A 16615-nucleotide genomic window follows, 5' to 3' on the forward strand; every position below is an offset into this window, starting at 1 on the left:
CTTCCTCATGCATGTTATAGAGCGTTGTATTATCAGTAATATACCCTCACTATTATCGGGGAGGTAATTGATGAATATCAGGTATAATAGTGGTCCAAGGATCGACTCCTGAGGCACTCCCACAATAATATTATGCTACTTGGATGAACGACCATCAATGGCAACCTGGATTATCCTATTTTCTAAGAAGAATCTAATTATATCTAGTATTCTTCCAGTTATACCATATGCTTTTGTTTTCATTATCAGCCCTTTATGCCAAACTTTGTCAAAGGCCTTGGATATATCGAGGGCTACCGCCCTGGATGCACCCGCCTTATCTAGTGCATGGTATATATGGCCAGAGATGACTGCTAAAATATCTGCAGTAGAACGACATTGCCTAAATCCGTACTATTTGTCAAAGAGAATATTTGGTGATGGACTAGTGCATGATTGGTTAGCGTCTCGAAGATTTTAGCGAAGAGTGGGGCGGATATTGATAGGGTGATAATTGTCAGTCATTTCAACAAAATTCTTGTGCTGGTACCATAGAGGCCATCTACCGACTATTAGGGAAGCAGAATTCAGCAAGGCATTTCTTATAGAGTTTGGAAAGTACGAAGCTAGCCCAGTAAAGCGTTTTTTAATTAGTATAGCAGGGTTGAGATCAGGCTCATGCGCCTTGGAGGTGTCTAAACTTTTTATGATATCCTGGACAGGAGAAGGGGTTATTTTCAGATCATCAATTTTGGCTTCCGTCGACATAGGGAAATTTGGGAGGGAGTTGTTTATTGGCTCCAGGATAGAGTCGGAGGTAAATCGCGGAGCAAGCAGTTCCGCTTTTAGGTTGCGCTGCCTGTTCTAATCCCCCACGATCCAATAACCATTCTGGTTGTTGGATGGTGGGGAATTACGGATTGCCCTTCATTGACTACTCTATTATAAATTTTCCAGAAATCGCGGGTTCCTATCTTCTGCGATTCAATGCGTTCCCTGGTTATTTTGGCATGTCTTATTTTGGCTGTGGTTATTAGTCTCTAACAATGATTTCTAGCGTGTATATATTTTTGTCTATTTGCATTTGACTTATTATGTACGAGCCGGCGGAGTGCATACTGTCTTTGTGCAATGGCAGCTGCACAATCTGTAGTAAACCATGGGAGTGAGTGGGGCTTGATATAAGACTTCCGTGTGCCCTTTTTGCACAATATAGTTGTCTCATTGGCACACTGTTCAAAGAGAAGATATTGGTCCATGGGGCATCTCTGACATGTTCTGTGATGGCTTCCCAGGCATCCCATTTGTAGTAACCTGTTATTTTGAGCAATGGCTCCTCACCTTGGGACGGGGGTCTGAATACAATGTCTATTAATACCACTACGTTTTCAAGTGTTCTGTTGCCATTAGTAACCCAATCCTCAGGTACTGTGATAAGAAATAGGCCTAGAGATGAAGTTTGCTGGTGGTCTCTATCTGGAAGGCGGATTGCAGACATGACTGTCTGTGTGAGGGACTGGGCTATAGAAAAACTATAAGTAGAGAATCTAGTTACATCTGTGTTATATGAGTAACCAAGCCAGTTAATATAGTAGATATTAAGGTCCCCAAACATGTATTTGGGCAGTACTATCTAAGGAGGGTGCTACATTTATACTATCAGAAACATGCTCGATTAGAGCACAGTCCTAACTTGAGGGAAAATATAAATAACTAACACAGTGATGAAAACCTAGTCGAAAACACACAAGGGCCTGGTTATCCGATTCCAATCTTTGATGATGGCCTGTAACTACTTTTAGTGAGTATATTTTGTAGACGTTCAGCATAACTGTAGACGCGTTTATATTATTGTAGCTCTTTTGTTAAAACTGTAAAAGTACTTATCTAAGCTACCAGTCGTAAAGCATGCTTAAATATGATATTTTAATTCTTGGAGAATATTAATATATTATTATAGACTTAATGTATTATCGATTTTTAAATGTTATTAAGTTGCAATTTCAATATATATATATATATATATACATATATATATATATATATATATATATATATATATATATATATATATATATATACATATGACGGGGGTGCATCAGCCTGAATCGAAACCGAAATTAAAATATACCTTTAGTTCGCTCAGCTATAATCGAAACCGAAACCAAAACTTATGAAGGATTCTTGGTAAGATTACTTATTACAGGAAATCGAATCCCATAACAATTAAACGACAGTCACTCGCATGTAAGCTTGGCATAAAAATAAATACCACACACGCTATTCTTTTAAATTCTTTTAATATATAGATGATGGTAATGATGATGATGGTATTGATAATCAAAATAATGATAATGATGATAACAATAACAACGGAAATAATAAAAATAATAACAACAACAATAATAATGATAATAATAATAATAATAATAATACATTTCTGAAAAATTAGCAAAACAGAAAACAGAGAAAAAAAAGGATAAGACGAGAAAAGAAAAGGGTGAAGAGAAAAACTACACGGACCATTCATAAGAATGACAAAAGATAAGAATAACGAAAAACCTGGACATGGCTGCAGAAAAGGACACGTGAACTGAGATACTTAATCCCTAATAACTACAGTACAGGATAACTTGATAAGAACTACCACATCAAAGCAAAAATCGACAAAACACAAGAAAACAGCAAATGCAGATTCTGTTGACAAAGAGACGAAACGATAAACGATATAGTAAGCGAATGCCTCAAACTACCCCAAAAGGAATATCAGAACAGACACAGCCAAGTGGAAAGGGCAGTACACTGGGAATTATGTAAAGAAGTACATTTGGGACGCACAGACAAATGGCGCAAGCATAAGCCTGCAACAGTACTTGAAACTAGAATCACAAAATCCTACTGGGCATGGACATGCAAAAAGACAAACCATTCCAAGCAAGAAGACCGGGTGTCGTAATAATTAACAAGAAAGAAAAATCCTGTCAAATCGTAGACTTTGCTGTTCCAGCTGACCATAGGGCAAGTAAAGGAGAAACGGAGCAAATACACAAATAGCCAGAGAACTGAAAGGGGTATGGATGATGAAGCGACTCAACATATTACCTACGAAAGTAGAAGCACTAAAACAATCCCGAAAAACTTTGAAAATAAGAATGAGAGAAATTGAAATCAGAGGAATTGCTGCAAAGTTAAACGAATATCTGTAATGAAAACAACTGAAATATTAAGGAAAACTCTTGGGTGAGAGGACTAATACACATGATCTTCATGTGTGGGCCAAACAAACTGCTGCAGAGGCAAAACATAAAACGGTACATGGACCAAGAACACTGAAGCTGCATATCTATAAGTTCTCTTACTCCCTCCCCATCACCCATTACCACATCACTACCCCCCCTAAAAAAGAGTGAGACCGAATAATCAAGGAGGAAGGAAGACCGAGGGGAGAACACTAACCAGACTTCCGCTGGATATGTGCGAAGAGACCTGGGACCTTGGAAAGGCTTATTGCCACTCAAATTCCAGTGAAGACGAATAGCCGCTGCCAACTCAATGATAAATCAGTGGCAAGCAGCTGTTGCGATAATGCAAATTTATTTGCAAATGTTATCAAAAGAGGTAAAGAGTACTGGAAATCTGGGAAGACTTGTTGTCACTCAGCTTCCAGGGAACACCACAGGCTGTTTTCAAGGAGAGATCTTTGATAAACTGATTGAAAGCTCCTTGTGAGGCAATAATAATAAAGGTTCCAGAAGAATGGAAAGGTGGAGGCTATAGTGCATTAGCCAGACCTCCACTTGAAGAGTATGGAGAAAATTGGGATAATAGGAATACGTACTGACACCAACATCTCAGAGTAGACAAATGGTTGTCCCCAGCGAGAAATCAATAAAAAGCATCTGTTTCAATAACGCAAATTGGTTTGTAATGATTATAAAAGCTGTGGAGACTGGAAATCTGGTAAACTTGTTGCCATTCAAACTCCAGGTAATACCAATGGTTACAATTTCAGTGCGCAGTCATTCATTATTAGCCGTATAAGAACTCCTAATGTGTAAAATAATAAATAAATAAATAAATAAATAATAATAATAATAATAATAATAATAATAATAATAATAATAATAATAATAATGATAAAATTATGATAGAGAATTAGAAGAAAAGCAAAGTTAATAAACGGATAAATGAACTGTGTTTTATTTCCATTGATTGAGCAAACATTGTAAACGTAAGGCCTAAGTCGCGTCTCACATCAGGTAGAAAACTAAAGAGCGACAAAATGAATGGACGAATTAATGAACATACTCACAAAGAGGTTGACAAAAAAAAATAAATAAAAACAAAAAAATTTAAAAAATAATAAAAAAAATAAGACCGAGTAATAAGAGAGAGGGAAACAATGCAGTTTTTTTTTTTTTTTTTTTTTTTGCTGTAAAACAATATCGAATAATAAAAAGGAAACAGCAGTAGCAGCTGTAATACTTTTCAGGGAAAATAAACTGAAATCATGATGGATAAAAGAGATGTGAGAAAAATAAACAGAAAATAAAAATTGTTACAATGTTTTGATGTAAGGAAAAGTTTAAAAACGTACGGAAATAAAAGGGTAAATAAGACGAATGGCGGTCGTTATGAAAGGTGGGTGAAGTTTCATGAAATCTGGGGTGGCGGAAGGAACTCAAAAAGAACAAAAAAACATGGAATAGTTGATAAACATGAAAACAGATAAATCATTTTCTGCCATATTTTTTCCTCATTACATTATGAATCTCTTTCTCCACGTTAAAAAACGACCCTGGTGTCTAACTCTGTCCCGTGGGGAGGCATTGTAAATAGGTACTATTATATAAAAGTGACTTTTTTTGTGTGTGTATGTGTGTGTGTGTGTGTGTGTGTGTGTGTGTGAGAGAGAGAGAGAGAGAGAGAGTTTCTGCCACATAGGCTTGGTCTATCTTTTTTCAAATTCCACACAAAGCTAATTTATACGTCGGGCAGTGTTCTTAAATATGTTTTGTACAGAAATTAGTCCGATAAGTATCGAAAATCGCAAAAATTCAATATTAAAATACTCTTTCTCTCTTATAGATAAAAAGAAGAATTTTTACAGGGTAATATTTTACGTAACACCGGCAAAGGTAAATAGTCGGTATTGCCAATTTGGCGATTTTTCCGCTAGATTAGGAGATTTCATTTGCAATCTAACGAGTAAAATTTTTATCTGGCGGCAACCGAGATTTTGGTAGAAAATCTGGAGATATTTGTCACCCACAAACTCGCAATTTAAAAAATAAAGAAAAATGCTAGAAAATACTTTAAAACATAAACTAAACTCATTCAGATAGGTAGAAGAGTACTATTTATTGACTTCCGTAACAATTATTTTTATTGACTATTTGTGTGTGTGTTTTTTTTCATCAACTTTTTTTTTAGTTACCCATTCTTAAACTCTCTTATACATGCGACTGGGGACCGCTTGTGAATTTCATACTCCCATGAAACTTCCTCCTTCGGAGGAAGCCGGTTAAACCCTGAAAAGGGTTGGTACTGACTGCACACACACATTCTTAAACTCGCTATAAAATCTGTGTGCTTTTTTAACGTACTTTTTATTCGGGGTGGACGTTGAGCCTCTATACATCCAAATACGATCCAAGCACCCCCTTAAATTTAAAAGTATTTATTCACTTAGTAAAAGTGTAGAAAAGTTTACAGCCGAAAATTAAAAAAAAGAAGTGCAACAACAGCAAACATATCATACCAAACACAGTAGAATTTAATTATCTACCGACCTGTATTGTTTTAACGTGGTAAAACTAAGCTTTTTTTTCTAATTTCCAAATATGTTGTTCAAAGTGGTTTTATACACTGAATGAAAAGAAATAAACAGAGTGAGTGGTAGTCATAGATTTTTTTATATAATTATAGAGAATGAAGTCATTAACGGTTAAGTGACAAACCACCAATTATTTTTTGTAAAGAAATGAAAAATAAAGAAGGTAAACACAATTTCTGCACGTGTAAAACATATTTGAATTTTATTGCGTTTGGTATAAGGTATTTATCGGTTTTTGTTATTGTTTACAGTTTCTCGACTGTTAACTATTCTACACTTCAACAAAAAGCCAACATTCATGATTTTACTCATTTTTTTTTAATTAAACGTTTCAATGTTTATTAGTACATTTAATTGTCAGCATGAACCAACTTTTTTTAAGACGGGGTATAAGTGATCTCAGCGAAATTTACTGCGTTTAATTTTGAGCAAACATTAAAAACAGAAACAAAGATATCCACATGTGGAAAAAAAACAATAGTTGACTTTCTACGATGGCAAATTGATACACAAAGTCAGTTTTAAATGTAATGAAACACCCATTACCCCAAAAAAAGAGGCATTCGGTATATGGGCGACTTTTTAAATCATACATCTTAAAGGATTTCTCCTTCATTGACCAAGAACAGAAAAAATAAAGTATAGTATTAGAACAGATACTATACTGTATCGTTAATCTTATTTGGAAAAAGAAAAAAATAATTCTCATAAACCGAAAATAAAAATATATGGTAAAATTGGAAAATATTTAAATCGTAATATGTTTTTCATTTTTTTTTTTTTTCATATTTGAAGCAAACAAAAATATACTAGATTGTAAATAACCGTAGCTAGGAAGAGTGCAGCCTAATTTTATATCAAGTAGCATTCTTATTTCCGAGGCTCTTTCCTGGGTTAGGATTCAAGACTGTTAAGCATTTTTTTTTCTGTGGGGAATAAATTAAGCATGTTTTAATTTTGGGGGTGATTTCATATGGTTTCGTACGACATTGCGAGTCAGATTTAGGATTAGCCAGACTTTAAAGATTAGTTATCTGCCCCCAAAATTTATAATGTCCTAGAAATGGGGATAATTTTAATAAACATCTATATGAAAAAATTGATTCCCCCACTGTACATTCTAAAATATTTTTCAGAATATACACACGTATCGATTAAAAAAAGCAGAATCTAATGTTTGAACAGGGATAGCTAAAGGGTCTTATCTGCTTTTAAATATATATACATATATTACTTTAATTGACAAACTACTTAATGTTTTCCCTTATTATATATCCTTTGCCGGAGTAACGAATAAAAATTCCCCTGTGAAAATTCTTCTTTTTTTATCTCTAAGAAAAGATTTTTTTTCAGGAACCGTTTCGGAACCTCACACACACACACACACACACACACACACACACACACACATACACACAAAGTGACTTTTATATAGTGGTAGAGATACACAAACACACACATACACACACAACACACCCACACACACACACACATATATATGTATATATATATATATATATATATATATGAGTAAAAATAATAAAAATACAAGCGATGGTGGACGTTATGTTATTTGAGTAGGAAAACCGAGAATAGGGATGAAACGTTGATTACTACTACTACTAATAATAATAATTAGCGTTTCGCCCCTATTTCAGGGGACATCATAATAATTTTGTAGGAAAAATGTAGAAAAAAGGAATATATATATATATATGTATATATATATATATATATATATATATATATATATATATATATATATATACACTAGCAGACTGCCCGTCGTTGCCCGAGAAATTTACTTTCATTTGTGTCTGAATAAATGCCATTTCACGTGACATTATACGAATTGTGATTGTTATGATGGCATGTATGACATTATTCGCTTTGACATCATACATGGCATAATAGCATATACATAGTATATGCTGTGTCGTCATTGTAAACAAAACATACAGGAATACGGACTTTTTATAATATATCTATCTATCCATCCATCTATCTATCTCTCTCTCTCTCTCTCTCTCTCTCTATATATATATATATATATATATATATATATATATATATATATATATGTACCACTATATAAAAGTCGCTTTGAGTGTACCTCTGTGTGTGTGTGTGTGTGTGTGTGAGTGTGTGTGTATAACAATCACAATTTGTAGAATGTCACGTGTGATAGCATTTATTGAGACACAAATGAAAGTAAATTTCTCGGGCAACGACGGGCAGTCTGCTAGTGTATATATATATATATATATATATATATATATATATATATATATGTAAACGCGGAATATTCATTATAGCTTTATCGCCATATATATTTTATAACTTACTAACTAGCTCTACCTACGTATTCATCACTTTTGAAGTAAATACCTAAAGTTTACGCATAAATTTATACTTTCGTATATTAATTTTATGTGAGTAAATTAAGTAGCTATACATATATATAGATAGATATATATAGGATTACTACATTTAATCAAATAAATTAATATACGAAGATATAATTTATGCTTAATTTTGTTAGTATTTACTCCAAGAGTGCTTGATACATAGGTAGAGCTAAGTAGTAATTTATGAAAATATATATGGCAATATTGCCATATATATTTTCATAACTTACTATATATATATATATATATATATATATATATATATATATATATATATATATATATATATATATATATATACTAGCAGTGGGTGTCCGGCGTTGCCCGGGTATTTGGAGGTGTATGCTGAGCAAAAAAAAACGGTAATTTTTTAAACTTTGACCCCTATTATGACCCCTTAATATTTATTGTTTTGAGCTCAAATCAAGTTATTAAGTTAGATCCATGTACAAGGAACCTATATCTAAAATTTCAAGTGTTTAGATCCAAAATTGTCGTCGGAGTTAGGTAGAGTTCTCAAAGGTCAAATCATTGAACTTTGATTCCTTAACAGCGAAATTTCTGGCCGAACCCCAATCACATCGATTTTCCCAAATCTCAGTACCCTGTATATCAAATTTCGAGTCTGTAGACTAAAATTGACAGAATTATTGCGTAGGGAAATATACACAGCACAGACAGACACACAGACACGTTCACTTTTATATATATATATATATATATATATATATATATATATATATATATATATATATATATACATATATATATATATTGTTAGGTTTGAGTATATACTATGGACAATTGGGTTACCTCCTTTTTAATTTTCTTATTAATTGTCTTGCTTTAGGCTTCTATAAATATCCTATAATCTATTCTGATAATTATTCATGACGATGGATTGGGTGGATTGGAAAGTTTTTTTGTTTTTTTTACATGGGGGTCACCACTTATCAAGGCCTGGGGGCCACTCAGGCATAAGGGTTATTGCGTGTACAGTAATCCATGAGATAGTATTGCAGTAATCATTAGTATGGGAGATTTGATAGAGCGTCTTACTTAAGGAGGTGGTTTGTCAGGAATTTGTTTATCTTGGATTTGAAGTACTTGAGTCAAAAGTGACTATGGCAGCTACACCCACCAGTTCTTTCATAAAGCACTAAAATTAATTGAAAAACATAAAAGATCAGAACTAAAATGAATAGCGAGGAATTGTCTATATTTTTTTAGTAAAATATGCTTTAAGACAAGGCTGTGAATATATATATATATATATATATATATATATATATATATATATATATATATATATATATATATATATACAGTGATGATCATATTTATTGGCACGGTAAAATAAAAGTTAAATTTTGTCTAATAAATTCTAAAAAAGGGATTAAATTAAAGAAAATAACAAAGTATATTATGTATTTTTAACTGGCCTTTCCGATGCAGCAATCGGATTTTAGAAAAAATAAATAACAAAGGAACAACAAACATAATTGCAAAAAACCCTTGTTCAAAATTATTGGCACGATTTATTTAATAATCAATTGTATAGCCTTTGGCCTTGATTACCTTCCTCAGTCGCTTTTCATAGTTTACAACCAAGTTGTTGCACTCTTCAGTAGTAATTTTAGCCCACTCTTCCTGACAATAATCCTCCAATTGAATAAGATTCTTAGGCTTCCTTTGCATTACCCTCAATTTTAATGTTCTCCATAAATTTTCAATTGGATTAAGGTCTGGGCTTTGTGATGCCCACTCCAAAACATTAATATGATTGTCCTCAAGCCATTTCTTAGTCAGTTTAGCCGAATGCTTTGGGTCATTATCTTGCATGAACCACCAACGACGACCAAGTGAGAGCTCTTTAGCAGAGTCTTTCAGGTTTTCATCCAATATTTTAACATAATCTTCCTTTTTTATGCTACCTGTGACCTTAACAAGTCGCCCTGGTCCAGAGGCAGCAAAGGATCCCCAAAACATCAAACTGCCTCCACCGTTCTTCACTGTGGGTATGGTGTTCTTAGGCAGGAAAGCTTCGCCAGATTTTCTGTAAATATAAGACACTTTATTATGGCCAAATAACTCTATTTTCGTTTCGTCAGTCCATAGAACACGTTTCCAGAATGCAACATCTTTATCAATATGACGTTTTGCAAAGGCTAGCCTTGCTTTCAGGTGCATAGGCTTCAATAAGGGAGTCTTTCTCGGACGACATGCTTTTAAACCAGCTCTCTTCAAAACTCTACCAACTGTATGTCGAGATACATTCACTCCAGAGGTGCTCTGTTCATCAACAATCTCCCCAACAGAGATCCTTGGGTTTTGTTTTACTTGTCGAACAATTTTCCGTTCATCTCTTGGGGAAAGAATCCTTTTTCTCCCTCTACCCTCTAAACTCATAACGTGGCCTTGCGATTTGAACTTGTTTATTATGGCTCTTACAGTAGATTTGGGAAGGTTTAGCTTCTTTGAAATCTTATCATAGCCCTCCCCATTGGTATGGCATGCTACAACAAGCTTCCTGACGTCTTCTCTGTGTTCCTTAGTTTTAACCATGGCGATTGAAAATTATAATTTAGTCACTTATAATAGTTTAAATAAATCGCTATCTAAAAATTATCTGAAAAAAAATTATTCACTGAATTAGCGTTAAACAAGCATAATATGGCTATAAAAAAGTTCAGAAAGCACGTAAACCGGAAATTGATTGATATTATATTGATACTAAAAGAAAAACAAAGCCGTGCCAATAATTTTGAACAAGGGTTTTTTGCAATTATGTTTGTTGTTCCTTTGTTATTTATTTTTTCTAAAATCCGATTGCTGCATCGGAAAGGCCAGTTAAAAATGCATAATATACTTTGTTATTTTCTTTAATTTAATCCCTTTTTTAGAATTTATTAGACAAAATTTAACTTTTATTTTACCGTGCCAATAAATATGATCATCACTGTATGTGTGTGTGTATGTGTGTGTATGTATACATGTATATATATATATATGTGTGTGTGTGTAGTGATATATATGTGTGTGTGTGTAATTACGAACTTACACCTTCAAATAAAATACGCAGAGAAAGGGAAATAATGTTGACAAATTGATCACGTGATATGAGATCACATGCTCTTTTATTCTCTTGCAAAGTCACGATGGAAAAATGTAACATCTGGTATTTTGCCCATTATGATCCTATACAAAATATATTGCCGTACTGTTGAAGGTCCGTGTTCTGTTCCAGGTTTTCTAATAATATTGGTCATTGCCTTTGTCTTTGATTTTGTTTTTTTTATTATTTTGCGAGTATTGTTGGTATCAAATGTTTGTATAATTCTAACTTTTTCTAAGGTCAACGTCAAGGTTCTGTATCTTACCTGTCATGTCATTAATGGTTATCATTATACAGTCAACGAAAATTACCCTTTCAACAAATTCTAACTCTTTCCTTATCATAATCATAGTATTGTGTAACACTGTTTGCATTTTACATATATTCCGGATGTAACTTAATGTACTTCTCTTGAGACGTGGACGGACAAATGAAGTATATATCAACGGTTGATCAAATGAAGTATATACAACGATTGACTAAAACAGTTCTTTACCGCTTATAGGAAAATACTTGTTCTGTTAAAATAGTAAAAAGAAAAGTTCGGAAAATATATAATTTGTTATTTTAAATTTTCAAGGACGACATCCGAAAGGGCTTCGACATTGCATCTCTTGGGGACAAAAAGATAATAGGGTGGCTCAGAATGTTTTCACATGTGCTGAGAAGCGACGACGATTATATCGTCGCGAAACTTGTATTCGAGAAATTAGCGAGAGCAAGGCTAATTATGAGATAAACATACGTTTTTGTACAAAGATTTCTATAGCAGACCAAACTTGTGACCGCATTAAGTGTGGACAAAAAGCAATCATTCCTTTTACATTTTATCGGGAAGCGACCGGAGGAAGATCGATTATTGGATGGGCAAACGTCCTGGACAATAACCTACGTAAGACCGACCTTGACTCATACGAAACTTGTGATCGTGTCAGCTATATAAACATAATCATTGTCTTTGCATTGAATATTGGTGGGAAGGCTAATTATAAGATAATTAGACGTCCTTAAACAAAAACCATTGTAAATCGGCCTTTCACTTGGACCAACTCTATGATCGTGTCAAGTAGTGGGACAAAAATGAACTACTGGCTTTACCTTATGAATTGCTGGGAATCGCTCGAGAGAAATACCGATTCTTACATAAAAATCTCTGCAAAACCGGCGTTGACTCGAACCAAGCCTCTGATAGTGTAAAACATAGACTCAAAAACCAATCATTGACTTTGTATTAGAAGTCATCGAGAAGGAACCAAATGGAGGCAGATTATTGAATGGGCCGTTGCCATGCTCAATGACCTAGAGTTTAATCGTGCTTCATAGAGACAAAAATTGATTTTTTTCGAATCCCGACGGAGATCGGGATTAAAGCAAATAAAGAAGATATAATTCCTTTTTTTATATACTGGAATCACATATATTTGATTTGGACTGACAACATTTCGAAAAATGTATAATCACATATGTTATTCGTATTATTTGAATTCTTCTTACTACTGTTATCGGCCATTGAAACTTCGACCTTCTTTAGGTGTATATTGTCGAACTCAGAAATTTTTCGGTCGAACTCAGAAATTTTTCGGTCGAACTCGGGAATCCGTACGGAATTTCGAACAGAATCCTGTATTTAATCCACGGGAGTAGAATGCTCTTGATCCATTCCGTATTAACACAAATATTTAACACGTGAAGTTGAAGTTAAGCACATTAGGAAGAATCCATCTAAAAGTAAAACGTGTAGACTTAAAACAAAGTGGTTGTATATAGCGTCATCGACGAAATGCATGGCGGGAAAGCCAAAGAGTTCCTGCCTGTAGGAAATAACGCGATGAAGTGATCTGACATGGCAATGGAAAATGTAGATGTACGGAAGAAAACCTAATGTTTTAGATGTTCTTATTTATTTGTCGCCATACGAGGGGGTACATTATACAGAGGGCCAGTTTTAATGTGGTGGTAATGCAGCCCTATATTATAGAATTGGAAAAAAGTAATACCTTAATCTATTAGGATTTCTCTTTCACAGACCGAGGACAGAATAGTCTAATTATATCATCAGAGCAGATACTACACATTGTTCCTAGCCTATACGTTAATCGTTGAAATTAGAACAATATACCAGAGTGAGAAAACATTAACAACATGGTTTTGGTTACAGACACCGAATCTCAATTATGGTAGTTTTGTTCAAATGTTTAAGTGATTTTAGATAGCTCACTAGATGATTATAGTGTTTTGTATTCCAATACCATTTGCTTGGGTCATAAGCGATTGAACAATGCCATACTATCTCACCAGATTCGTTTGGTGAGAAAGATGAAAAATATCACTTGTTGAAGAATAGACAGACTCTATTTTAAGTCCGCAATTATATCGTATTATGGTGGGCCATGGTGTTTGAATAGTATGACATCATAAGAAGAAGTATGTGAGAGATAAGCACAAAAGTTTCTGCTTCTAGGATTATGATTTTGTAGCCATTTTCACCTTACACAGAAAATAATTGTTGTGGGGCCATACACCCCCTTATAACCGCTAAGATGGGCTTGTCCATTAGGCATATAATCAGCAAGTCAAGACCCCTCAATGAGAGCTATCCGGAGTCGTACAGAGACGACTCCCCACGGACTTACTCACCTTTTCTGTACCACTAACCCTTGCTTGATATAAATGTTCTTCTCATTCTAACCAAGTCGTCGTGTCCCTACTTTCACCCTTCCGGCTCCACTACAATAAGATGCAGTTCCTTTTGTAGTGACTTATTTCAAATTAGTTTAAGGACAAAAAATTCTGTCTCAGAGCAATTTAATACGGTTATTTATTATTCTTTTAAAATAATTCTGTTATGACAGCCATTGCGGGAATAATCACGAGACGAACACCACCTCTGCGACCGCTGTATTATCATTGCCGGGCACGTCGATACTAATTGAAGCAGCAATGACGCATCAACGATAGAGAGAGGGAGGTGGAGGAAAGAGAAAGAGAGAGAAAGAGAGAGAGAAAAAAGAGGGAGACCAGTGGAAACAATGCCGAGATAGGTGGAGAGCACATACAGCAGCTGAAATTTCCAAATGGTCATCCACGTCAGTACTGACAACGTTGCTTAACTTCGGTAATCTAACGGGGCCGGTGTGTAAACCTGAATTATGCCATATGCTCTGTCTCTACAAATCTATTATCGGCATATATATAAAATATTGTTTTTATATTAATGGTGCGGAATTAGAGTTTTGATACGGTGCAAAATGTATGTGTGATTTGGTTGACTAGTATTTCTTCTCTGAATGCGTTCTCTTACAGACGTGATATTGCTAGTCTCATTGTTTCCTATGCATTATTATTTCACGTGTTCTTCGGAATTGTCTGATTAATTCCCTGCTTCCTTTGTTTCAGCTAGTTTTACTCGTTGTGCTAGTAATCTCCATCAATTCGTCGTTTTTATGCCTAACTGTAATATGGCTTCCTATTCCAGTAGCTTCTTTCGACGAACTGCAGACTTGTGGGATTGTTTTTCTGGCAATTGTTTTCCTCCTATCTATCGCTTTTGTATATTCAATAGTAAAGGTAGTGGGCATATCCTGCCTTTGCGATAATAATCGCATGAAAGGCCTTATATCAACAACTTATGACGTCACAACCGCAGTAGGTACATTGATAAGAATATTTTTTTTCACCCCTTTTTTCTCTGGCGCGTTACGGTTTCAAGCCTGCTTACTACTCCTATTTATTTTTTGTTTTCGTTTTTGCGCACGCAATTTTCTTTTCTTCTTTTTTGCTCAACCAACACCCTTACACACACTTCCACTTTCTTTTCCGGCTTCGCGTCACGGGTCCGGGTCTTCCTACCTACTACAACTTTTTTTTTTGCTCAACACACACTTCCAAACCTCCGGGCAACTCCGGGAAACCAGACTAGTAAAGGAATATATAAGAAAACGCTATGTCAGTTTATATGTAACATGAGAAATTATTAGTTTTATGTATCTATTTAAATGTATAAATTGCATTATGTACCTATTTAAATGTATAAATTGCACTTATGTACCTATTTAAATGTATATATTGCACTTATGTACCTATTAAAATGTATAAATTGCACTTATGTACCTATCTAATTACATAAATTACACTTATGTACCTATTTACATGTATAAATTGCACTTATGTACCTATTTAAATGTATAAATTGCACTTATGTACCTATTTAAATGTATAAATTGCACTTATGTACCTATCTAAATACATAAATTGCGCTTATGTACCTATTTAACTGTATAAATTGCACTTATGTACCTATTATATGTATAAATTGCACTTATGTACCTATCTAAATACATAAATTGCACTTATGTACCTATTTAAATGTATAAATTGCACTTATGTACATATTTAAATGTATAAATTACACTTATGTACCTATCTAAATACATAAATTGCACTTATGTACCTATTTAAATGTATAAATTACACTTATGTACCTATTTAAATGTATAAATTGCACTTATGTACCTATTTAAATGTATAAATTGCACTTATGTACCTATTATATGTATAAATTGCACTTATGTACCTATTTAAATGTATAAATTGCACTTATGTACCTATCTAAATACATAAATTGCACTTATGTACCTATTTAAATGTATAAATTGCACTTATGTACCTATTATATGTATAAATTGCACTTATGTACCTATCTAAATACATAAATTGCACTTATGTACCTATTTAAATGTATAAATTGCACTTATGTACCTATTTAAATGTATAAATTGCACTTATGTACCTATTATATGTATAAATTGCACTTATGTACCTATTTAAATGTATAAATTGCACTTATGTATCTATTTAAATGCATAAATTGCACTTATGTACCTATTTAAATGCATAAATTACACTTATGTACCTATTTAAATGTATAAATTGCACTTATGTACCTATCTAAATGCATAAATTGCACTTATGTACCTATTTAAATGTATAAATTGCACTTATGTACCTATTTAAATGTATAAATTGCACTTATGTACCTATCTAAAGATATAAATTGCACTTATGTACCTTTTTAAATGTATAAATTGCACTTATGTACCTTTTTAAATGTATAAATTGCACTTATGTATCTATTTAAATGTATAAATTGCACTTATGCACCTATTTAAATGTATAAATTGCACTTAGTATTATATTAGTAATAAATTGATTATTTTTAATTAGATTTACTGAGTTACGTTTCAAGTGTATGCTTCAGGCGATCATAAACTGTTAGAT

The sequence above is a fragment of the Euprymna scolopes genome, chromosome 43, assembly GCF_053919585.1.
Source record: "Euprymna scolopes isolate OS-2025 chromosome 43, ASM5391958v1, whole genome shotgun sequence".
In the NCBI taxonomy this organism is placed as follows: domain Eukaryota; kingdom Metazoa; phylum Mollusca; class Cephalopoda; order Sepiida; family Sepiolidae; genus Euprymna; species Euprymna scolopes.